Raw genomic sequence first — 26,991 nt, 5'->3', positions numbered from 1 at the left:
CTTTCTTCTCCAACACTTTGTTTTTGCATTATTTAAACCAAATTGAACATGTTTCATTATTTATTTGAGGCTATATTGATTTTATTGATGTATTATATTAAGTTAAAATAAGTGTTCATTCAGTATTGTTGTAATTGTCATTATTACAAATAAATACTTAAAAAAATATATTTTAAAAATCGTCCGATTAATCGGTATTTGCTTTTTTTGGTCGTCCAATAATCGTATCGGCTTTGAAAAATCATATTCGGTCGACCTCTACACCAGAGAGAGCCGCCAGAGAGAGAGCCGCCAGAGTGTGTGGGTCTACTCAGGTCCACCGCTGCACAGAGAAACAGAAAGACAAGGGGGCGAGCATTTTGAGCTGAGGCTTTTTTCTTCTCATTAAAAATGGAAACCTGTCATTTCTAAATGTACTCCCTAACACACACAGACACGGCTGACAGTGAGGGTCAGACACCAAGGCCCAGACCACCCACTGCCCACCTGCCTCTCCACAAGGCATCTCACAGAGAGAGACTAAACTACTTTAGGAGCAATATACAGTCATGGAATAATGTGAACACCTATAGCTGCAATCGCCACCAGCATATCAGCTTCAAAAGCACATACTTCAGCAGATCCAATTAAGATCAACCCCTCTCTTAAGTTGTCATGCTGGTGTGCTGAGACACTGCGATCAAGGGCAAACGCCTGCCACAGGGAGATAACGGAGTACAGCCGTCACCCAATCTCTGAAGAGTCTCCCTCATTTCTAACAGAGAGAACACAGCCTCCCTTCCTGCCCCTCCCAGGAGAACATGTGCCTCCCCCACACACAATGAGACTAAGCAGGACCATTCAACAGCACAAACCCCCTGTGGAATAGGCATGTCAGCCCACTGTAGTACACAATCGCCGGAGCTGTGTCTAGTAATGGAGATAGAAGGGCTAGTCAGATGATGGAGGGTCCAAGTGAATGGCAATACATGGACAGAGACGATACAACAACAAGTAACATGGACAACAGCCTTTTTCTTGGGCATTTTTGGACGAACACTCAACACAGTAGACAAGCAGAAAGGAAGGAGGGAGAGAAAAGAGAGAGAGGGAGGGGTTGGAGATGGAGGTAAAGAAGGAAAAGCTGTGCTCTCCCTCTTTCCGTCTTCTCGTGTTGCTCTTTTCAACTTGCGGAAAGGAGGGGAAGGCAGCAACACTAATAAGTTCAGCTCTATCCGTCTGCTGCTTGTCATGCGACAGGGGCTACTCTTCTGGTGCCCCGACGTCACTCTGCTTCCCAATTACCACATTTACACACTGCACCTCGTACCGCATGCACACACACTCCTTCCCTCATTTACATTTCTGCAGCGCTATTTTAAATGCTTTACGTACTTCCATCTCACCTTTCTACATGTATATTATCCATACATGAATTAAACAGTGAGTTAGTTATACAGTGAAAGCTGAGAATGAGCAGCGCCTCTCTGTGGAAGGTGACGAAGCAGTGCATGAAGACTAACAGAGATGCCACCACCTGTAGCTGTGGCCAAACTGTTTATTTTTAAAGCCCTGCGGTTGTGATGAAGTGTTGAGCTTACGCTGAGTGTTGAGTACATCTAGACTCCTTGGTGTGTGTGTGTGTGTGTGTGTGTGGTGGCTGGCCTCTAAATGCCACCGCGTCTAGTCAGTACCAAACACAGTCTTGACTCAGGACTGGGACTGAGACAAATATACAGAATTGTAAAGCTTTGCAACTTTTGCAACCTGATTCCAGACCACTTCGCCATCTCAGTGATGCATGTTGTCGACCTAACATCCAGTCTGATCCAGGATCAGTGTATTTTCTGGCCACAGAGCGCTGTGCAAAGCTGCCTGGCAGGCAACAGGCATCACATCCACCCAGCCAGAGTCTATTAAGATAAGATCCAAACAATAACAGTGCTGTAAGTGGCTGTCCCCACCTCGTACCTCACCCTCCCCGTCTGACCTTTCCTAATTCAAGTTAAGGTTAAGTGTACCTGTGCTCGCTGCCTCTCAATATGTTCTCTCAGGGAGGCCTTTTGGTGAGTCATCAGATAGCGCCGGCTGCAGCAGTATTCTCTGAGGTTGGAAATGCCAGGCAGATAAGGCTGCTCAGGTGTTAGGTGTGCACAGATGCACATGCACGCACAGTGCCGGGTGACATTTTAAAAATCCTCACTGCTTCTCAGAGCACACCAGTTTAGTTTAACATTACCCATTCTCCTCACTGCAGCTTATCCTCAACATAATACTCCAGCCATCACTCTCAGCAGCCAGACCCTTTAATCTTCCAGTCCATCCTGTCAGTCTGTGCCAGAGTTAACTTTCCCCCAGCCACACCTCTCACAGATTAACACCCTCTAATGGTCATTAGAGTCTGGCACATTCCAATCTCCCCCCGGCCAGTCAAACTCACCACCGAGACTGATTCAGTTCCCGCAGACTCATGGTGACAACACCAGACAATGACGCGGAGAGAGTGATGGAGTGAGAAAGTTCCCACTCAAAGGAAACAATTCACAAACCAGTAAACGTAAACAACAGCACATCACAGAGCAAGTACCTGTCGATGCTTAAGGGAAGGTGTGGCTGGGAAAATAGGCAGAAGTGAGGAAAGGAAAGAAGGAAAGAGGGATAGACAGGGTGGTAGATGAGCTGATCACAGTTGGATTGTGGCCCTTCGGGAGGAGAAATAGAAATAAAACCTAATCATTAAGCAACTCCACACAAGCAGCCTGTTTGAGACTGGGGGAGCCACCGGCAAAACAGCTGCAGGGTTGCCGCAGCAACAGGAATTAGAACCAGGAGGCCGAATGTGAGACAGAAACCAGGTGAAAGAGAAGAGTGATTGAGAGAGTGAAAGAAAGTGAAAGAGTGAAATAAAGGAAGAGGAACCAAACACCTTTCAAGGTTGCCAAGCGACAGGCGATGCCAGTCAGTGAATGTAGAGCACAGTTGATCAAAGTTGGCCGCTGGGTGGTAATACGTCCCCAAATAATTACTGTGAAAAGATCTTTAAACCTCTTGAAGCTAGGGGGCACTATTTTCATTTTTGGAAAAATAACATGCCCAAAGAAAACGGCCTATTTCTAAGGACCAGGGTGCGTTCTGAGCCCTCTCCTGTACTCCCTGTTCACCCACGACTGCGTGGCCATGCACGCCTCCAACTCAATCATCAAGTTTGCGGACGACACAACAGTGGTAGGCTTGATTACCAACAACGACGAGACGGCCTACAGGGAGGAGGCGAGGGCCCTCGGAGTGTGGTGTCAGGAAAATAACCTCACACTCAACGTCAACAAAACTAAGGAGATGATTGTGGACTTCAGGAAACAGCAGAGGGAACACCCCCCCATCCACATCGATGGAACAGTAGTGGAGAGGGTAGCAAGTTTTAAGTTCCTCGGCATACACATCACAGACAACCTGAATTGGTCCACTCACACAGACAGCATCGTGAGGAAGGCGCAGCAGCGCCTCTTCAACCTCAGGAGGCTGAAGAAATTCGGCTTGTCACCAAAAGCACTCACAAACTTCTACAGATGCACAATCGAGAGCATCCTGGCGGGCTGTATCACCGCCTGGTATGGCAACTGCACCGCCCTCAACCGTAAGGCTCTCCAGAGGGTAGTGAGGTCTGCACAACGCATCACCGGGGGCAAACTACCTGCCCTCCAGGACACCTACACCACCCGATGCTACAGGAAGGCCATAAAGATCATCAAGGACATCAACCACCCGAGCCACTGCCTGTTCACCCCGCTGCCATCCAGAAGGCGAGGTCAGTACAGGTGCATCAAAGCTGGGACCGAGAGACTGAAAAACAGCTTCTATCTCAAGGCCATCAGACTGTTAAACAGCCACCACTAACATTGAGTGGCTACTGCCAACACACTGTCAATGACACTGACTCTACTCCAGCCACTTTAATCATGGGAATTGATGGGAAATGATGTAAATATATCACTAGCCACTTTAAACAATGCTACCTTATATAATGTTACTTACCCTACATTGTTCATCTCATATGCATACGTTGATACTGTACTCTATATCATCGACTGCATCCTTATGTAATACATGTATCACTAGCCACTTTAACTATGCCACTTGGTTTACATACTTATCTCATATGTATATACTGTACTCGATATCATCTACTGTATCTTGCCTATGCTGCTCTGTACCATCACTCATTCATATATCCTTATGTACATATTCTTTATCCCCTTACACTGTGTATGACAGTAGTTTTTTTTGGAATTGTTAGTTAGATTACTTGCTCGTTATTACTGCATTGTCGGAACTAGAAGCACAAGCATTTCGCTACACTCGCATTAACATCTGCTAACCATGTGTATGTGACAAATAAAATTTGATTTGATTTGATTTGAGATGCTAGAATATGCATATAATTGACAACTTAGGATAGAAAACACTCTAAAGTTTCCAAAAAACTGTTAAAATACTGTCTGTGAGTATAACAGAACTGATATTGCAGGCGAAACCCTGAGGAAAATTCAATCAGGAAGTGCCTGTCTGAAACCCTTCTGTTCCTTTTCATGCCTATCCTCCATTTAAAGGGATATCAACCAGATTCCTTTTTCTACGTCTTCTCTAAGGTCTACAGCCTTTAGACGTAGTTTCACACCTTTATGTTGAAGAATGAGCGTAAACGACCACATTGCGTAAGTGGCCAGCTGATGGCTCTCAGAGTGATTCTTGCGTAAAAGAGAGAGGTAGCCCTTTTTCCTCTCGGTCCTACTGAAAAGCCAATTGTTCCGGTTGATGTATTATCGAATAGATATTTGAAAAACACCTTGAGGATTGATTATAAAATATGTTTGCCATGTTTCTGTCGATATTATGGATATAATTCGGCGTTGTCGTGACCGCTATTTCCGGTGGATTTCTGAAAATAACGTGACAAACAAACGGAGGTATTTGGGTATAAAAATAATCTTTATGGAACAAAAGGAACATTTGCTGTCTAACTGAGTCTCGTCAGTGAAAACATCCGAAGATCAAAGGTAAACGGTTAATTTGATTGCTTTTCTGATTTTCGTGACCAAGCTTCCTGCTGCTAGCTGGACATAATGCTATGCTAGGCTATCGATAAACTTACACAAACGCTTGTCTTGCTATCGCTGTAAAGCATCATTTCAAAACCTGAGACGACAGGGTGATTAACAAAAGGCTAAGCTGTGTTTCACTATATTTCACTTGGGATTTCATGAATATGAATATTTTCTAGTAAGATTATTTGGCCGTTGCGCTATGCTAATTAGTGTAGTTGCTGACAATTCTCCCGGATGGGTAGTTCCAAGAGGTTTTAATTAACTCTTGGAACTACCCATCCCGGATCCGGGAGAATTGTAGCGTCAATTAAGTAGCGTCAATTACCTGGAGCAGCCGTGAGGGAGGGGGACAGGGGATGGAGCCACTGACCGAGGAGCGGATGAGGTGAGGTGGAAGGGGGCTGGGGTATGAGAGAAACCCAGTGACAGGTCCTCTAAAGCCCTGAACTAATTACTCTGTCTCCATAAAGAGACACTGGTCTCTGATCACTGCCCCGCACATGACTCATACACACAACAGCATGCACGAGGGCCTTCACACACAATAAGCACACAGAACTATTTTAACATACATACGTGCAATTGAATCTGAGAAATACCGTGTGGGCGATGGTCAATTTCTACATAACGGATTCTGTTCACCTTTTGTTCCACCTAGAGGGTTGTTTCAGATCATATTTCACGATTTGTTAAGTTGACTAGAACTTCTACAAACACTTTATTTCATAAAAATCCTCCGTTCTCTCCAGTGTACAGTTCTGTCACAGGTCATTTACAGTTACAATATCCTCCCCTCCCTCATCTCTCACACCAACACTGATAATTATTCCCCTTTCACACATGTAAGTCCTTTATTAGAAATGAAGTGTTACTTTAGCTTTTTGAAGACAGACATCTGAATCATATATTGAATGATTCAATGCTGCCACCTACATCTAATTGTGCTGTCTTTGCATCCACCCTCTTTCCTCTCATTTGTCTATCTTTGTCCTCTTTCCTCTTTCATTTCTTTGCGTCATTCATTTATTCAAACCCTAAATCTCACACCTTCTCCCATCTAAAAGTAACCTTCCCCTGTCAAAAAAATTCTCCCACACCTAGTTATTTTTTTCTCTCTCAACATTTTCCTCAGTCTCTTCAAACCAGCCACCAGTCACTGCCCCACCCAAAATCACCCAACTTCCCTGTGTTGGTACACTCCCCCTCACCCCTTATCTCCAACCCAGTTGGTACTCACCCAGATCAAAGTCCCTCAAACATCTGTGCTGCTGGCTGATGCCATGGCTGGGCCAGCTGGGCCCTCTGTCAGTCTGGGAGCAGTCCTCTATCTGTACGTCTGTCTGTCTGCGTCTCTGGCTGTGTCCCTCTGTTTCCCTGGGCCTCCTGTCCGGCTGCAGAGAAGGAGAACACAAACAAGAGATTGCGACGAGTCTCAGAGCGAGTGATGTTTGAAACACTATTAGCGCGCACCCCGCTAACTAGCTAGCCATTTAACATCGTTACACCAGTCTAATCTCGGGAGTTGATGGGCTTGAATATATAAACAGCAGAGCTGCTGGCAAAACGCACGAAAGTGCTGTTTGAATGAATGCTTATGAGCCTGCTGGTGCCTACCATCGCTCAGTCAGACTGCTCTATCAAATCATAGACTTAATTATAGCAGGATAACACACAGAAATACGAGCCTTAGGTCGTTAATATGGTCGAATCCGGAAACTCATCTCGAAAACAAAATGTTTATTCTTTCAGTGAAATACGGAACCATTCCATATTTTATCTAATGGGTGGCATCCATTAGTCTAACTATCCCTGTTACATTGTACAACCTTCAACGTTATGTCATAATTACGTAAAATTCTGGCAAATTCGTTCGCAATGAGCCAGGCGTCCCAAACTGTTGCATATACCCTGACTCTGCGTGCAATGAACGCAAGAGAAGTGACACAATTTCACCTGGTTAATAATATTGCCTGCTAACCTGGATTTCTTTTAGCTAAATATGCAGGTTTAAAATATATACTTCTGTGTATTGATTTTAAGAAAGGCATTGGTGTTTATGGTTAGGTACACGTTGAAGCAACGACAGTCCTTTTTCGCGAATGCGCACTGCATCGATTATATGCAACGCAGGACATGCTAGATAACCTAGTAATATCATCAACCATGTGTAGTTATAACTAGTGATTATGATTGATTGTTTTTATAAGATAAGTTTAATGTTAGCTAGCAACTTACCTTGGCTTCTTACTGCATTCGCATAACAGGCGGGGTCCTCGTGAGGCAGGTGGTTAGAGCGTTGGACTAGTTAACCGTAAGGTTGCAAGATTGAATCCCTGAGCTGACAAAGTAAAAATCTGTCACTCTGCCCCTGAACAAGGCAGTTAACCCACCGTTCCTAAGCAATCATTGAAAAGAAGAACGTGTTCTTAACTGACTTGCCTAGTTAAATAAAGATTAAAGAAAAGTGTAAAGAAAAAGAAAAAAATTACCGATTTCCGATTGTTATGAAAACTTGAAATCGGGCCAAATTAGTCAGCCATTCCAATAAATCAGTCGACCTCCAATCTGAAAGGACTCAGGTACCTCTACTTAATAATACTTTTGTGAATGTGTATTGTAAGTTTAGCAAGGAAAGTCCAGCCAGACAGTACAAAGTAGGGCCCCAGTAGTTCAATCAGAAGACGATCTCAGTGAGACTCCAATAACAGTGCTGTCTGTCTGGCCTCTCTCTCCCTGGCTGAACAGTTCGAGTCTCTGGTGTAGGAGAAGTCTGTCTGTCTCCTTCCCTCGCCCTCTGTCGACATGGCTGAGGTGGCCCTGTCTCCCCCATGGAGGAGCGGGATTAATTTAGTGAGGTGTCTGATTTGAGGTAAAACCAGACTGATGCCACACAGCAGAATTATTAAAACACTTCATTATGTCTAGTAGGGATGCACAATAAATCGGTGAGCATATCGGAAAGGGACAATATTAGAAACAAATGCCAACATCGGCCCGATGTCTTACGCCAATATGCAAAACCGATGTTAAAGCTGACGTGCATACCTATATAACGTAGGTAGATGACGTGCATACCTATATAACGTAGGTAGATGACGTGCATACCTATATAACGTAGGTAGATGACGTAATGACGCCACGAAAAATACAGCGCTACACAGAACAAAAGCAGAAAAATACGAAGCGCACCCTTCCAACAACCAAACAAGTCCAGCAGTCAATTGAAAGAGTAAGAAAATGTCGGCGAGACAACTCAGGCAAAATCCATTAACGCCAAGATAAAGGAATTCATTGCCCTTGACAATCAACCCTTCTCTGTTGTGGATGTTGGCTTTCCCGACTGGTCAAGCCCCGGTACACACTATTTTTCAGATGTTGCCCTACCGGAGTTACACAGTATTGTTGAGACGTACATCTATGAGCTCACTGCTATTAGCTTCACGACTGACATTTGGACCAGCGATGTCAGCCCCGTGATCATGCGGAGTTTGACAGCACAGTGGGTCGACGAGGATTTCGTACTGAGGAAGGACGTATTGCATGCTCAAGAATGTGCTGGTTCTCATACCGCTGCTGCCATTTCAATGGCATTTGAGAACATGTTTGAAACATGAACACTCCTAGCGCCATTCGAACAACTAACTGGAGAAATAAGCTAATCAACAGCGTCTGCAGCAGATGTGATACCCTCTGTCATGGCATTGAAACGCCTGCTCAACAAAACTGCCAACAGACCGGGGGGTTAAAACTTACAAAAGTACTCGAGGCTGTGAACAAGCAATTCAGTGGCATTCTCTCTGAGCCTCTTTACTGTGTCACCATCAATCTCGATGATAGGTACAAGGACCGCTACTTCGATGCAGACAGGGAACATGGTTACGTGAAATGTTACATACACAGCTGGACAAGATGGAAACGGACACAGTGTCAGTGTGCACCGAGGAAGAGAGGCATCGGACAGACTGATCAGAAACTTAACTGCTTGACATCTATGATGAAATCCTGGTTGATCCCCAATGAGCCATCACATCTCCCAAAAATATTTTCAGTTTATTATTCCTTGCCCACGAACATTCGACCACCCATCAGAGATGATTGCAATACAGTCTGCTTTCTCTGTCATTTGCTTGACCTTCCCTTGAACTCTGTTGAACTATGCATCCAGAAAATGAGTAGATAAAGCATGTCTGGTTGGATGGGTGTACGCTGGGCAAAGAACATTGAGAAATTGCCTGTGAGGATCAGAGGTGAACCAGTTCCATACACAGCTCGAGCAAGACATTCATCAGCATTTCTCTGACTACGTTTTTCCATTGAGTCAAAAAAACATCTGATTCCAGGAGGACCATGAGCTGTTGCTATCGATAAGGTCTGATTCATCATTTTCACCTCGAATAGAAATAGAGGGACTTTTGTCAGAGGTTGCTTGTTGTGAGCGCTGAGGGAACTTTAAGCACTTGGCCAGATGATCATGCATTTTTGTTGCATTCTTCACATATGATTTAGCACATTATTTGCAAATGTACACAGCTTTTCCTTCTACATTAGCTGCAGTGAAATGTCTATACACATCAGATAGTGCCCGTGGCATTTTCCTGTAAAGATTAGGAAAAAAGGGAGAGAAAAAAAAATACAATTCCATGTACAGATAAATAGTTAAGCAGTTAGATTAAACATAGATACTCTCAGAAAGGTCCTAGAGGATGGAAACAGGTGCATTAACACGACTCAGTTAGCAGGCTCCAGCAAGCAAAAATCCACATGGTAGCAAATACTAACTAGCAGAAATTGTTAACAAGTTAGAAATTATTAAATAGTAGCTGTAGGCTACTATTTACTAGTTAACAACAACAAAACATGTCATATAAAACATATTCACCCCACCCAGTATTGTAATCAAAACTTACCAGAAATCATGTAGTCCTTGGCTCAGGCAGTGTAGTAGTGTGGGCTCAATAGCATCTCATAAGTGTGAAAGATCTTGAGAATCAGCTGTACATGTGATTGAAGAATGAACTGTGCATGCAGAGGGTTGCAATTCCATTGAACTGGGGATAGTTTAATCAAAATCCCACAAAAAAAGGTTCACTGTTATAAGCTAACTTGATGAATTTAAGCAAAATTCCCAAAATTCCAAAGCTTAACTTCCCATTAAAAATTTCTGGGAGAAATTCTGGAAATTTACCGAAAGTTCGACCCTTTGCGACCCTAATCAGACACCTTATTGATAGCAACAGCTCACAGTCTTCCTGGAATCAGAAGTTTTTTTTACTCAATGGAGGAACGTAGTCAGAGGAATGGTGATGAATGTCTTGCTCGAGCTATGTATGCATCTTGTTCACCTCTGATGCTCACAGGCAATGTGTATTGGAAGAGATTTCTGAATATTCTTCACCCAGCATACACCCCTCTAACCAGACATGCTTTATCTACTCATTTGCTGGATGCATAGTTCAACAGAGTTCAAGTGAAGGTCAAGCAAATCATAGAGAAAGCAGACTGCATTGCAATCATCTACGATGGGTGGTTGAATGTTCGTGGGCAAGGAATAATTAACTACATCATCTCAACCCCTCAACCAGTATTCTACAAGAGCACAGACATATGGGACAACAGACACACCGGTCTCGACATTGCAGATGAGCTGAAGGCAGTCATCAATGACCTTGAACCACAGAAGGTATTTGCTCTGGTGACAGACAATGCTGCAAACATGAAGGCAGCTTGGTCTAAAGTGGAGGAGTCCTACCCTCACATCACACCCATTGGCTGTGCTGCTCATGCATTGAATCTGCTCTTCAAGGACATCATGGTCCTGAAAACAATATTACAAGAGAGCCAAGGAAATGGTTAGTATGTGAAGGGTCATGAAGTTATAGCAGCAATCAACCTCACCAAGCAAAGTGAGAAGAATAAGAGCACCACATTGAAGCCGCCCAGCAACACCTGTTGGGGTGGTGTTGTCATCATGTTTGTCTCCTGGAGGGGAAGGAGTCTCTCCAAGAAATGGCCATATCACAGTCTGCCGAAATGGACAGCCCCCTCAAGAGGATCCTCCTGGATGATCTATTTTGGGAGAGAGTGGTAAGCAGCCTGAAACTCCAGAAACCTATAGCAGTAGTCATAGCACGGATTGAGGGAAACAATGCCATTCTGTCTTATGTTCAGACTCTGCTTGCAGATGTAAGAGAAGAAATCCGTACTGCCCTTCCCACTTCACTGTTGCTCCAAGCAGAGGAAACTGCAGTTCTGTAAATCTGTAAATCAAAAAGCGTGACAACTTCTGCCTGAAGCCCGTACATATTGGACCCCAAGTATGCTGGCAAGAGCATCCTGTCTGGTGGAGAGATCAACAAGGCCTATGGTGTCATCACTATTGTGTCTCGCCACCTTGGCCTGGATGAGAGCAAGGTTCTAGACAGTCTAGCGAAGTACACTTCCAAGCAAGGGCTTTGGGATGGAGACGCAATATGGCAGTCGTGCCAACATATCTCATCAGCCACCTGGTGGAAGGGACTTAGTGGATCTGAGGCTCTTATCCCTGTTGCCTCCATCATCCTCCAAATCCCACCAACATCAGCCGCCTCAGAGCGCAACTGGACCTTGCTTGGGAACACATACCAAAGCACGCAACAGGCTGACCAATACAAGGGTTGAAAAATTGGTGGCCATTGGGGCAAATTTTAGGCTTTTTGAACCTGACAACGAGCCATCCTCAACAAGGTTGGAAAGTGACAGTGAAGATGAGGCCTCAGAGTCTGATGTTCAAGAGGTGGACATTGAGGAGGTCCAGGGAGAAGACATGGACGCCTGAGGGGAAGACATCTAAAGCTTAAGTTTCTAGACTATCATTTTACCTATGTTGAATATGTTTTTGGAAGAAGTGATGGATCATTGGGGATCATTCAATATTCCCTTTTGTTGTTCAGTGAAATCATCCCATCTGAAGAGTCAACTCATTTAATTAAAGTTAAATTTGTAACTAAAGTTTTTTTTTTTCTATTGGAAGGATTTAATCATTCGCAATTATGTCTACTTATGATAAGGTAAAAGGTTTATGTTTCTGTCTCCATATGATATGGTAAATATATCCAATGCAAAAAACATCTACATTTAAAATGGTATTAATATCAATTCCCATGGAAAGTTGCCACCTCTGAATATTCCCCAAAATGTGTCATCAGTATAGTTTTTTTTTTGACAATGAAAATATCGGATATCAGTATCGGCCAACAATGTCATATCGGTGCATCCCTAATGTCTAGTAATAAACACTAGCACTTCTAGTTCCTGCAGAGACTCCCACATAACTGAACAAGATATAAACTTCATCAGGTTTAAGATATGTCCTCATATTAGGCTTAATTATATAACTTACAGACATGTACAAAGACAATATCTGAGGAATGTGAGACACTTCAAGCTCTTCTGGTTTGTAAGACAAATTACTGTTTCAGAGCAGTAATCTAAAACAAATAGGCCCAACTTGAGACCATGAAGAAAACCAATCCAACCTGAATCACAACGCGAAGCCAAGTGCAATACCACTCTGACTAACAATGTCTCTCTGTGACATGCTCTGAATAAAGAACACTCTTCCCCCCTCTCTTTAATCCAGACCCTGCCATAGCCCCTGGGTCAGAAACTCAGAGAGTAGAGAGGTGGACTGAAGGAATGAATGGAATCATCTTAACACCCTCAGGTTTACACAAGCCAGTCACAAATGTCAATCAGATGCAAAATATAGGGGCAAAATGCAAGCACAGAATGTGAGAGGCAGTGCTACTCTCAGAGGTGTGTGTCTCAGGGGGACAGAGGCTTGATCAATAGCTCACCTGCAATGAATATGTGAGTGTTCTTATTGACTGGACAAGCAGATGTGTATTCAAAACCTGAGAACAGAAGCATGAGTCCGGTCGATATTATTTGGCTCCAAAATCACTAATGCCTCCTGGTTCAAACACCATTTTAACAGGCAAAATGGGGATTAAGAGAAACTTAGGTCTGACAATATGCTGTGATTGTGTCAGACTGTGTACAAAATAATGAGTCAACTGTGTGAGGTGAAGAGGGTGTGTCTCCGTGGTCCTGTGGTGGGCAGAACTTTCCTGGTTGGTCTGTACAGTGAAAGTAATTTGGCTAATCCAGCCTTCAGAACTACATAACAGCGGAACAGCTACTTAGATCTAGTACCTATACTGTCTGAATCGGGGACTAAAATCCCCTTGACTCACTGCAACACCTATCCTCCTCGCCCTGTCTATGACCTATAATAATTTACTCTGTGCTTTCTCTCATCTCAATCTCTTCTGACCATCCCTCCTTCACCCCCTTTTCTCCTTTCTCTGACCTGTACTCATTCTCTATGCATCAGTCTCCCACCTTCCTTCTTCTCTTCCCCTCCCTCCCTGACTGATAGGAGTTGGTCAGCGGTGTGGTAATGAGTTGGGACTCCAGGAAATGAGGGTTGACCTGCAGTGTGTGATCCTGTAATCAGGTTGGGTAAACGCTGTGGCCGCGCACTGCCACCCTCCTTGCCTCTGCACTCCCTGCCCCGGCCTGTCTGTCTACCAGTGAGCCTGATCGTTTAGTCAGGTGGGAGGGGAGATGAGATGACAACGCAGACACCCGCTGCCATCCATCCTGTCAAGACTCCATGGCAGAGCAAATCTACATCTCCTCAGCTTCAGAGAGCAGGGATTGGATGGTGAGGAGGGAAATGAGGGTGAGGGAAGGAGGCGAGGAGGATGTAGGGAGGGAGGGGAGGAGGATGGAGGGAGGGAGAGGGAGGGGAGGAGGATGGAGCTGAGAGAGACAGGAGAGTAGCGGGGGGGAAACAAAAGTGTAAGAAGAAAACAAATGGAAAAAGCAAAGTGAGAGGAAGAATGGGAGATGAGAGGCAGGATGAAAGATGGGTCGATGTACTACAGGCTGATGAAAAAGAGAGAAGGGGGCAGCAGACTAGACAAGGAGAGGATAAAAACAAAACTAGAAAGGATTGAAGACAAATTAGGGCGGAAAGGGACGGGGAGAGATGGGGATAGACATTAAAAGACGTCAGCCATGATACAGGGGGAAAAAAAAAAAAGGACTGTTCCTCACAGGTTCACCACTGCTGAAACCCCCTAAGACTTGAAAGAGGAATATTTAGAGAGTGGCAGCTGGCCAGGGGGTCACATCAAGCCCTTGACTATGTTCAAAAAGAGCCACTAAGAGTGAATAACTGTCATAATTATGAGCATAACTGGGCCAGTCAACCCTGTGCTGCTGCTGCACACACAGTGGAGGATCTAAGTTATTCACACACACACAGGGCCATAAAGGAGTAATATGCCTAATACGATAGACTAGCATCCTGTCCAGGGGATGTACACCATCAGCCAATCCAGTGGCTACTTAATACTATGGCTGGGAATTGCCAGGCATCTCACAATACGATATTATCACGATACTTAGGTGCCAATACAATACGTGTTGCGATTCTCACGATTCTGTATGTATGTATTGCATATGTATTGCAACTCGATGTTTCAAGCATATTGCTCACCATATGGTCTGCTGCAGAGGCACAACAGAGAGCCATGAGAAAATGCATTTTAATCAATCTATTTTAAAAAATAAGTTGGAGAACAATAATAAGTGAAGGAATAATACTGTAGTTTTGAATTAGCGCAAAAATAACATTGCGATATTGTCAAAACAATAAGATATGGCCTCCCGAGTGACACAGTGGTCTAAGGCCAGTTCGATTCCGGGTTGTGTCACAGCCGGCCGTGGCCCGGGAGCCCCATGGGGTGGCGCATAATTGGCCCAGCGTCGTTCGGGTTAGGGGAGGGTTTGGCCGGGGGATTTCCTTGGTTCATCATGCTCTAGCGACTCCTTGTGGCCGACCGGGCGCCTGCAAGCTGACCTCAGTTGGACGGTCTTTCCTCCAACACATTGGCACACATTGGTGCAGCTAGCTTCCGGGTTAAGTGAGCAGTGTGTTAAGAAGCAGCGAAGCAGAGCAGTGCGGCAGGTCCTGTTGCGTGGGACACATAACTCCCACAGAACTATTTGACCTCTTACTCCCCTCCCTCTCTAGATGAAATCCTGCAACTAATGAAGGCTGGCTAACCAATAACCTGTCCACATCACCACCTCCAGACCATCTCTACAGACCTTCTCCCATTCCTCAACTCATCCCTGACCACTGGCTGAGTCCCCTCTGACTTGAAGTTTGCCTCTCCTTAAGAAACCGACTCTTCATCCCTCTGACGTCAACAACTACAGACCGGTATCCCTTTTCTTTCCAAAACACTTGAGCGTGCTGTAACTCTCAGAAAGATCTTGTTGATCCTAACCAGTTAGGCTTCAAGTCGTGTCACTCATCCAAGACTGCTCTCCACTCTGCCAAAGCTGACTCGGTGTCTAACCACTTACTCTCACTACTGGTGTCCCCCAGGGCTCAGTTCTATTCCCACTCCTCTTTACACCAAGTAATTCTGCTCTGTTATAACCTTTCATGGTCTTCCTATCATTGCTATGCAGATGACACTACTTTTTCTCCTTCCCCCCTTCTGACAGCCAGGTGGAGATACGAATCTCTGCTTGCCTGGCATATCTCAGCTTGGATGTCGGCCCACCACCTCAAACTCAACAAAACAGAGCTGCTCTTCTTCCCGTTGAAGGCCTGCCCACTCCAAGACCTCTCCATCACAGTTGACAACTCCAAGGTGCCCCCCTCCCAGAGCGCAAAGAACCTTGACGTGACCCTGGACAACACTGTCATTCTCTGCAAACATCAAAGCAGTGATGATTCTGCCATCAAACTCCTGCAACTTGGTGGAACAAGCTTCCCCCTAAAGTCAGGGCAGCAGAGTCCCTGCCCATCTTTCAAAAACATCTGGAAGAAATGTGTTGAGGGAAATGTACTTGATACAATTGTGATGTATTGTCTCACCTAACTATGTTAACCTGTTATGGCTGCATCCCTTTGTTCTCAATTTCCGCCTGAAGACATACCCAAATCTAACTGCCTGTAGCTCAGCCCCAGAGGCAAGGATATGCATATTATTGGTATCATTTAAATGGAAACATTGTGAAGTTTGTGGAAATGTTAATTGAATGTAGGAGAATATAACATAGTAGATCTGGTGGAAGAAAAGAGAAAGAGCATACGTTTTCTGTTTTTTATTGTTGTAGTATCATCTTTCACATGTACTAGAACAGCCACACAGTCAGATAGGATGCTGGAGATAATTTTGATGGATAACTGTAGGTGTGCAAAGTTTCAGACTGATAACTTCAGGAATGGGTGAGCTACATGACATTTAGCATGAAGTCACCCAGGTGTCCCACACAAGTTGCCCAAATGTACCCAAGTGGCCGAATTGGTGAAATGACCTATAACTATATACAGCAGTGCAAATAACTATATACAACATATCAAAAAGCAATTCTAACACACACAAAAAAAAGTTTTAAAAATATTAGAAAATAAATAAACTTTTTTAAACAGTACACCCCTTGGAAGTCCTCGTCATAATATTTTGCTGCCTGTGCCATGTCCCATAGCAGTCTCTTTCTGATGTAAAGCAGAGGCAAACTCAACAAGTGGTGCATTTCATGCGACACAGAACACAACGACGCCTCCATGCTGTGCCCTTTTGGCCCTGAGGCACAGTCATGCCTGCAGTAATGAACTGTGGCATATGAACACCACTGGGGGCACAGGTAGAGCGGGCAGCTTGGCACCGGGGGCTCCCAGTCGGAGTCGCTATCACTGTGAAAGAAAACAAAAAATATTTGTATTGTATGAGCCTTTTATCATCACATAAAATAAACAGATATGTATTGTATAGAGCAGAGGGAACAGTCACTAAGGTGAAGTGCTGTTCCATTCAACTCCGGCCATTGTTGTGTGTGTGTGTGTGTGTGTGTGTATTATATTTATATATATATATATATATATATATAATATATATTTTATATAATATATATAAATATATAAATATATTATATATAAATATATATATATTAAATATATATATATATATATATATATATATATATATATATATATATAAAAATATATAATATTTTTATTTTATATATAAATATATATATATAAATATATATATAAAATATAAATATATATATATAAAATAAATAAAAATATATTTTTATAATACATAAAACGGCATTAGCACTTACCCGTCCAGAAGTACGTCCTGTCCTTGCAGAAACAGCTCCTCAGTTCGTTTGAATCATAACACTCCAAGATTCCTCAAACAAAAAATCTCTCACTTTCACTTTAGAGTTTGACTTCGCTTTACCTGATTTATTCGCCATGATATCTTCAATGAAATCGTTGAAACTACAACTTTCCGAAATACAGCTGCTCGTAAAAATCCTCCTCTGATCGTCAAGGCGAGAATGGAGTTCCCTGCGCGTGCGATAACAAACAAGGAATTGTGGTCCAACCCAAAACCATTACATACTAGCGTTTACCTCAGCTCATTGGCGATCTACCCAGCTAGATTTCAAGAAGATCAGTGGTCATTGGGCAGAAATATAGTCAATGAAGCTTCGCTAAAATTATTGGTACGTAAGGTAGTCATTTATCATTGTCTTCAAATCAGCTCACTTCGGTCAATACTCCCCGCAAAAAAAACAATGATATTTCTTTATTTTTTTATTTCACCTTTATTTAACCAGGTAGGCTAGTTGAGAACAAGTTCTCATTTGCAACTGCGACCTGGCCAAGATAAAGCATAGCAGTGTGAACAGACAACAGAGTTACACATGGAGTAAACAATTAACAAGTCAATAACACAGTAGAAAAAAAGGGGAGTCTATATACATTGTGTGCAAAAGGCATGAGGAGGTAGGCGAATAATTACAATTTTGCAGATTAATAACACTGGAGTGATAAATGATCAGATGGTCATGTACAGGTAGAGATATTGGTGTGCAAAAGAGCAGAAAAGTAAATAAATAAATAAATACAGTATGGGGATGAGGTAGGTAAAAATGGGTGGGCTATTTACCGATAGTCTATGTACAGCTGCAGCGATCGATTAACTGCTCAGACAGCAGATGTTTGAAGTTGGTGAGGGAGATAAAAGTCTCCAACTTCAGCGATTTTTGCAATTCGTTCCAGTCACAGGCAGCAGAGAACTGGAACGAAAGGTGGCCAAATGAGGTGTTGGCTTTAGGGATGATCAGTGAGATACACCTGCTGGAGCGCGTGCTACGGATGGGTGTTGCCATCGTGACCAGTGAACTGAGATAAGGCGGAGCTTTACCTAGCATGGACTTGTAGATGACCTGAGCCAGTGGGTCTGGCGACGAATATGTAGCGAGGGCCAGCCGACTAGAGCATACAAGTCGCAGTGGTGGGTGGTATAAGGTGCTTTAGTGACAAAACGGATGGCACTGTGATAAACTGCATCCAGTTTGCTGAGTAGAGTGTTGGAAGCAATTTTGTAGATGACATCGCCGAAGTCGAGGATCGGTAGGATAGTCAGTTTTACTAGGGTAAGTTTGGCGGCGTGAGTGAAGGAGGCTTTGTTGCGGAATAGAAAGCCGATTCTTGATTTGATTTTCGATTGGAGATGTTTGATATGAGTCTGGAAGGAGAGTTTACAGTCTAGCCAGATACCTAGGTACTTATAGATGTCCACATATTCAAGGTCGGAACCATCCAGGGTGGTGATGCTGGTCAGGCGTGCGGGTGCAGGCAGCGAACGGTTGAAAAGCATGCATTTGGTTTTACTAGCGTTTAAGAGCAGTTGGAGGCCACGGAAGGAGTGTTGTATGGCATTGAAGCTCGTTTGGAGGTTAAATAGCACAGTGTCCAAGGACGGGCCGGAAGTATATAGAATGGTGTCGTCTGCGTAGAGGTGGATCAGGGAATCGCCCGCAGCAAGAGCAACATCATTGATATATACAGAGAAGAGAGTCGGCCCGAGGGTTGAACCCTGTGGCACCCCCATAGAGACTGCCAGAGGACCGGACAGCATGCCCTCCGATTTGACACACTGAACTCTGTCTGCAAAGTAATTGGTGAACCAGGCAAGGCAGTCATCCGAAAAACCGAGGCTACTGAGTCTGCCGATAAGAATATGGTGATTGACAGAGTCGAAAGCCTTGGCAAGGTCAATGAAGACGGCTGTACAGTACTGTCTTTTATCGATGGCGGTTATGATATCGTTTAGTACCTTGAGCGTGGCTGAGGTGCACCCGTGACCGGCTCGGAAACCCGATTGCACAGCGGAGAAGGTACGGTGGGATTCGAGATGGTCAGTGACCTGTTTGTTGACTTGGCTTTCGAAGACCTTAGATAGGCAGGGCAGGATGGATATAGGTCTGTAACAGTTTGGGTCCAGGGTGTCTCCCCCTTTGAAGAGGGGGATGACTGCGGCAGCTTTAAAATCCTTGGGGATCTCAGACGATATGAAAGAGAGGTTGAACAGGCTGGTAATAGGGGTTGCGACAATGGCGGCGGATAGTTTGGCTGTGTTGCAAACATCCAGAGGAATGCACTGAAACCCACCATGACTAAACAATATTCCTAGGTAAGAAGTTTTAGGTTGTAGTTAATATAGGAATTATAGGACTATTTTCCTCTATACCATTTGTATTTCATTAAACTTTGACTATTAGATGTTCTTATAGGCACTTTAGTATTGCCAGTGTAACAGTATAGCTTCCGTCCCTCTCCTCGCTCCTCCCTGGGCTCGAGCCAGCAACACAACGACAACAGCCACCACATCGAAGCAGCGTTACCCATGCATAGCAAGGGAAACAACCACCCCAAGGCTCAGAGCGAGTGAAGTTTGAAACGTTATTAGCTCATGCTAACTAGCTAGCCATTTCACTTCGGTTACACCAGCCTCATCTCGAGAGTTGATAGGCTTGAAGTCATAAACAGCGCAATGTTTGATGCACAACGAAGAGCTACTGGCAAAACGCACGAAAGTGCTGTTTGAATCAATGTTAACGCGCCTGCTTCTGCCTACCACCGCTCAGTCAGATACTTAGATACTTGTATGCTTGTATTCTCAGTCAGATTATATGCAACGTAGGACACGCTAGATAATATCATCAACCATGTGTAGTTAACTAGTGATTATGATTGATTGTTTTTTATAAGATAAGTTTAATGCTAGCTAGCAACTTACCTTGGCTTACTGCATTCACGTAACAGCCAGTTTCCTTGTGGAGTGCAACGAGAGTGAGGCAGGTCGTTATTGCGTTGGACTAGTTAATTGTAAGGTTGCAAGATTGGATCCCCCGAGCTGACACGGTGAAAATCTGTCGTTCTGCCTCTGAACGAGGCAGTTAACCCACCGTTCCTAGGCAGTCATTGAAAATAAGAATGTGTTCTTAACTGACTTGCCTAGTTAAATAAAATGTTTTTCTTTAATTATAATAATAATAATTTGGCAAATCGGCGCCCAAAAATACCAATTTCCGATTGTTATGAAAACTTGAAATCGTCCCTAATTAAATCGGCCATTCCAATTAATCGGTCGACCTCTAGTCTCATGGTATGGTATGCAAAGTGGATTAACTTTGAGCACCTTTATCTCCTCAATGTTTTGGCAATCAGGTCCAAAAAGTCACTTTCTGGCCCTTTCTTCCATGAGCAAACATCAATGGAAAGTTTTGCTTAAATCAAAGGGGATGCTGTCAAAAATTGATTGAATTCAAATGGCTTAAACCAAGAGACAATTGTGTGTGCGCGAGTACTGCGTGTGTGAGAGTCAGATAATAATGAGTGAGGATTGATGAGTCCAAGCCTAATCTCTGGTCATGTTTACACAAACACACATTCAGATAAACACAGCCCCCCCCTTCTCCTTCACATAATTTCATCAACTCCAACTCATCCCCCATTCATCTCCTAACCTCTCAAGCACAATCTCTATCTACTTTTCCCACTATCACACTACCTCTCACACCATCTCCCTCTATCCCTCTCCTTCAAATTTCCCATTCTAAATCCATTTCCACCCTCCCCTCTTTTTCTCTGCCCATCCACAATAGCAGCCTTTCCAGGAGGGCCATCAATCTTCGCTCAGAGAGCGCTAGCTAAGGCTACGGCAGATTACCAGCTCTCCTTACTGATCACTGCTGCTGCTCACTGGACAACACAGGGAGGGAGATCGTGGTTAGAGCCCCAAACCAGGAGAGAGCTACGCCCACCAAATCTGCAAATGGTATTTGCATCCTAATTCAGAGGTGTATACATTTAAATCCAAACTGAGAACTCCCTACCTGTCCAACCCACACCCATCTGTCTGTCCCCTGAGAGGACTCAGAGCCTAAGGAGAGAGCATTTAGCTAGGATTTCTGTAGATAGATAAGACTCACTGCTAGTCTTTAGTCTATATGTAATGACAGGGTAGAGGTAATAGCCCAGTGATTGTGGGGATCCATAACCAGCCTACAAGGGTCGGCTTCCACTTACAGCCTGTGAGATACGGTAGAGTTAGACGGAGAGTAGAGGACAAGTGAGGGGCAGATAAGATAGAAGTGGAAGAGAGGGGAGCATTATGCGTTAGGTAGAGGCTGGGAGGCAGGGGTGCAATGAAGCAGCTGATGTTTATTCACTTGTCAAAACGCTACAGGCAAAGACATGCAAGGTGTGCCTTCTGGAGACTTCAGGGCAGAACAGAGAGGGTTAGGGGTGTGTGTGTAGCTAAGGGGAGGTATTACGGTGTTAGTGTGGGGGGTGTTAGATATTTATTTACAGGCCAGGATTAGGGGGGTGAGGCAGAGAAGCGACGTGACCTTGCAGCCAAGTTTTTTTTTTTTACAAGACGCCTCACAATAATCCACACACACGCCTGTGCCACCACCAAGGCCAGTCCTCTACTCTAGAGAGAAGCTGGTGGAAGGGGGGGGGGGTGAGGATATACATCTCCATGCTATCTTCAGTAACCCCCTGCAAGTTCAAATTCTAACTGGAATAATAAGAATCACTAATATCATTCTGCAATGTAAGGCCCTGTCCTTGTTTCTCCTTCTGAAAGCAGGGTCATCTCAGCTTGGATAAGAACCTAAGCACCCGGATAGCTTTATACATTTATCCTATAATGTAATGCAATGCCTCTTCCTCCTCACTGAGGTTAAGGCTTTACACAGTTATCCTATAATGTAATGCAACGCCTCTTCCTCCTCACTGAGGTTAAGGCTTTGGGGGTGTTGCCAACTTTCAGTTCGCTGTCACCTTGTTGTCTGGGGATCGGAGTTGAGGACAGGGGTTATACTTAGAGCTGTCTACATACTGTACGTCCCTCCACAGTGCTGACTTGGGATCAGTAGCTCTGTTCGGGGCCTCTGTGCCACACGGCGGGGAGGAGAGGTATGGCTCAGCGCTAAAGACTGACACTAACTTAATCACTGATAATTGAGTCGGCTGCTGGGGAAGGTGCCACATTAAAAAGGGGCAATCTGCAGTTGAGGGATGGGGCTGGAGAAATGTAACCACTATGAAATTCATAGGCAGAGCTATGAATGCAAGGACTGACAAAATGTAAGCTTGAACTATAGTATTTGTTTACACTTAGTTTACAAACAGTGGGGTAAAACAAGCTTAAATTTTGGGTTCGATTGGGTACGACAGTAGAACTAAGCTCATGAGGCATTTCTAAGTTATATTCTTTAAGAATCAAATGGGTACTTACCATTCATACGTTTTTTTAAAAATGGATGCCGCAACTGCAGATTGCCCATTTAAAGGATAAAAACGGCAGGCAGGACTGGCTCAGCCTGTCATTGGGTGTCTAATCACTGAGAAGACACACACATCAGATCACTATCGGCTATTAGCTCAGAACCACTCAGGACCCTCAAAGGGGCTTTGATCAGTCGAGGGGCGAGGAGAGCGAACGGACGGACGGGGGGGGGCAGGACACAGCCCACACACACACACCGTCAGAGGAGCGAGGGACAGAGAGACAGACAAGATGAGTGTCCTTCCCTGTCATCAGGACCCTGAGGTGTCCAAGGAGATGACAGTGGGGCATATTCAAAGGGCTGTCTGCCTCCATAGCTGCCCCCAAGAAGCTTGGATCAATTACACTGTAATTAGCTGCTTAAGTTCAGCTGCTGCCCCCAAAGTCAGGGTGCTACCCCCAAAGTTAGTGGGGAATGTAACCCCATTTTCAATATCATCAACACATGCTCTTGCTCTCCCAGCAGCAGTTTTAGTGAGTGATGAGACAGGTAAAGTGACAGTGGGTTGTATAAAGCCTATAGCAGTGGGTTGTGTATAGCCTATAGATATCTGGTGAATGGATTTATGAAGATGGAGGGGTCTTGTAATAGAGTGTTGATGAATTGACCAGCCTCCACCCTTCCCTGACCATAGGGAGCATGTCTGGGAGAATGAGACTGGAGATCTGTCAAACTGTCTGGAACTGACAGGGTTAAATATCAACTGATTAAACTACTGCTCTATCGAACGACAGAAGAAAGGAAAGGACACACTAGGAAAAAGCCCAACAGGAACAAGCAGAGAGAGGACAAGCTCTTCCCTCTTATTAAGGGTTTCTCCCACAAATGCTGACACCCTCACACTGCCAAATGAAAGGTTTTTGAGCACACACACAATGTCAGATGCACACGTTTCTTTCTTGTGCCGCAACATCCACACACTTTGCTGTTGTGGCTCAGTGCATGGATGCCGTGAGATCAAAGATTTTACAGATCGCATGAGATGCTTTAGCAGTGGACTGCAGGGGTCTGACATCCCCTGCCATGGAGACAAAGGTATAGAGCAATGGAGGAGAGAGAGAAAGGAAGAGAGGGAAAAAGAATGAGAGAGCGAGAATTCAAATGAAAGGCTGCCAAGCAAAAAGAGGTGGAGTATTTGTACACTGAAAAGCAATACAAAGCAGAAATAATGAAAGAAGATGAGAGATACATTGGCAATGTGTGAGAGAAGTAAGCACAGCATACATCATATACATTGAGCTTTTATTTCTGAAATGGGCTGAAGAATATAGATTTAAGTTGAAGTAAAAATGCCTCATACAAAAATCACAATATCAAACAATTACTCTAATCAGAAATGGATCAGAGGCCAACATTAGAGTAATGTTATATCTAGGGATGTGCCAAATGGACATTTTTAAACTGCCATGTTTGGGGGGGGTTCCGTTTAACTTCTTTGGGACTGGGGGGCAGTATTGAGTAGCTTGGATGAATAAGGTGCCCAGAGTAAACAGCTAGAATATGCATATAATTAGTACATTTGGATAGAAAACTCTGAAGTTTCTAAAACTGTTTGAATGATGTCTGAGCATAACAGAACTCATATGGCAGGCAAAAACCTGAGAAACCATCCAACCAGGAAGTGGGAAATCTGAGGTTTGTAGTTTTTCAAGTCATTGCCTATCCAATATACAGTGTCTATGGGGTCATATTGCACTTCCTAAGGCTTCCACTGGATGTCAACAGTCTTTAGAACCTTGTTTCAGGCTTCTACTATGAAGGGGGAGCAAATAAGAGCTGTTTGAACCAGGGGTCTGGCAGAATGCCATGAGCTAAGTCACAAGCGCGGCCGTGAGCACAAGCTGCGTTCCCTTTCATTTCTAAAGACAACGGAATTGTCCGGTTGGAATATCAATGAAGATTTATGATAAAAAACATCCTAAAGACTGATTGTATACATCGTTTGACATGTTTCTACAAACTGTAATGGACCGTTTTGACTTTTCATCTGGCCTAAGTGCCTGAGCCTTGTGAATTTGGATTTGTGAACTAAACATACTAACAAGAAGGAGGTATTTGGACATAACTTATAGACTTTATCAAACAAAACAAACATTTGTGGAACTGGGATTCCTGGGAGTGCATTCCGATGAAGATCAAAGGTAAGTGAATATTTATTATGCTATTTCTGAGTTGTGACACCTCTCCTTGGTTGAAAAATGGCTGTGTTTTTTTTTTGTGGCTAGGCGCTGACCTAACATAATTGCATGGTGTGCTTTTACCATTAAGTTTTTAAATCTGACACAGCGGTTGCATTAAGGAGAAGTTTATCTATAATCGTATAACACTTGTATCTTAGATCAATGTTTATAATGAGTATTTCTGTAATTTTATGTGGCTCTCTGCACTTTCACCGGATGTTTGTTTGAGATAGAGGTCGACCGATTATGATTTTTTCAACGCCGATACCGATTATTGGAGGAACAAAATCCGATAACGATTAAGCGGCCAATTTTATTTATTTATAATTTTTTTAAAGGTGTAATAATGACAATTACAACAATATTGAATGAACACTTATTTTAACTTAATATAATACATCAATAAAATCAATGTAGCCTCAAATAATGAAACATGTTCAATTTGGTTTAAATAATGCAAAAACAAAGTGTTGGAGAAGGAAGTAAAAGTGACAACATTGAAGGTTGTACAATTTAACAGGAATATTTAGACTTATGGATGTGCCATGTAAGAAAGCTAATGTTTAATTCCTTGCTCAGAACATGGGAACATATGAAAGCTGGTGGTTCCTTTTAACATGAGTCTTCAATATTCCCAGGTAAGAAGTTTTAGGTTGTAGTTATTATAGGAATTATAAGACTATTTCTCTCTATACCATTTGTATTTCATATAGCTTTGACTATTGGATGTTCTTATAGGTGCTTTAGTATTGCCAGTGTAACAGTAAAGCCTCCGTCCCTCTCCTCGCTCCTCCCTGGGCTCGAACCAGGAACACAACGACAACAGCCACACTCAACGCATCGTTACCCATGCAGAGCAAGGGGAACAACCACTCCAAGTCTCAGAGCGAGTGACGTTTGAAACGCTATTAGCGCGCACCCCACTAACTAGCTAGCCATTTCACATCGCTTACAGCCTAATCTCGAGAGTTGATAGACTTGAAGTCATAAACAGTGCAATGCTTGAAGAACAAAGAGCTGCTGGCAAAACGCACAAAAGTGCTGTTTGAATGAATGCTTACGAGCCTGCTGGTGCCTACCATCGCTCAGTCAGACTGCTCTATCAAATCATAGACTTAATTATAACATAATAACACACAGAAATTCGAGCCTTAGGTCATTAATATGGTTGAATCCGGAAACGATCATCTGGAAAACAAAACATTTTTTCTTTCAGTGAAATACGGAACCGTATTTTAGCTAACGGGTGGCATCCATAAGTCTAAATATTCCTGTTAAATTGTACAACCTTCAATGTTGTCATAATTGCGTACAATTCTGGCAAATTAGTTCGCAACGAGCCAGGCGGCCCAAACTGTCCCCGAGCTGACAGGGTAAAAACCTGAACGAGGCAGTTAACCGACCGTTCCTAGGCCGTCATTGTAAATAAGAATTTTTCTTAACTGACTTGCCTAGTTGCCTAGTTAAATAAAAAGGTGTAAAAAAAATATTTACAAATTTGGTTTCCAGAAATACCAATTTCCGATTGTTATGAAAACTTGAAATCGGCCCTTCCGATTAATCAGTCGACCTCTAGTTTGAGACGATGCATTTCTGAACGTAACGCACCAATTTCAAATGAGGTTTTTGGACATAAAGATTAACCTTACCGAACAAAACACACATTTATTGTCAAACATGGAGTCCTGGGAGTGCCGTACGGTGAAGATCAAAGGTTAGTGATTAATTTTAATACTATTCCTGTCTTTTGTGACACCTCTCCTTCTTTGGAAAATGGCTGTATGTTTTTCTGTGGCTAGGCGCTGACCTAGCATAATTTATGTTAATTATCTTTAAAATGGTGTATAATACTTGTATGGTTGAGGAATTTTGTTTGTTTGTTGTTTTGAATTTGGCGCCCAGCAATTTCACTGGCTGTTGGCGAAGTGGGATGCTACTGTCCCCCATATCCCAGAGAAGTTAAACAGATAAGGAAAAAAAGGAAAAAAACTATCCACATG

General features: G+C 43.6%; 1 protein-coding gene across 2 annotated transcripts in view; it reads right to left on the bottom strand.

Annotated features, from left to right (window-relative positions):
* The window catches only part of LOC112238972 (speckle type BTB/POZ protein), a 146,107-nt gene that overhangs the window by 111,501 nt on the left and 7,615 nt on the right, over positions 1 to 26,991 (bottom strand). The window contains exons 1-2 of one of the 2 annotated variants that reach the window (XM_042307539.1): positions 7,317 to 7,338; positions 6,319 to 6,472 (exon numbers count right to left, since the gene is read on the bottom strand). The gene's annotated coding sequence lies outside the window, so the exon portion shown is untranslated. Of the gene's footprint in view, positions 1 to 6,318; positions 6,473 to 7,316; positions 7,339 to 26,991 lie in introns of those variants that run through there. The other variant, XM_042307538.1, reaches the window with a different exon arrangement.

This window comes from Oncorhynchus tshawytscha, linkage group LG27 (genome assembly GCF_018296145.1).
Source record: "Oncorhynchus tshawytscha isolate Ot180627B linkage group LG27, Otsh_v2.0, whole genome shotgun sequence".
NCBI classification, from domain to species: domain Eukaryota; kingdom Metazoa; phylum Chordata; class Actinopteri; order Salmoniformes; family Salmonidae; genus Oncorhynchus; species Oncorhynchus tshawytscha.
The sequence above is the reverse complement of the archived record's forward strand: the minus strand, read 5'-3'. Positions and strand labels throughout refer to the sequence as shown.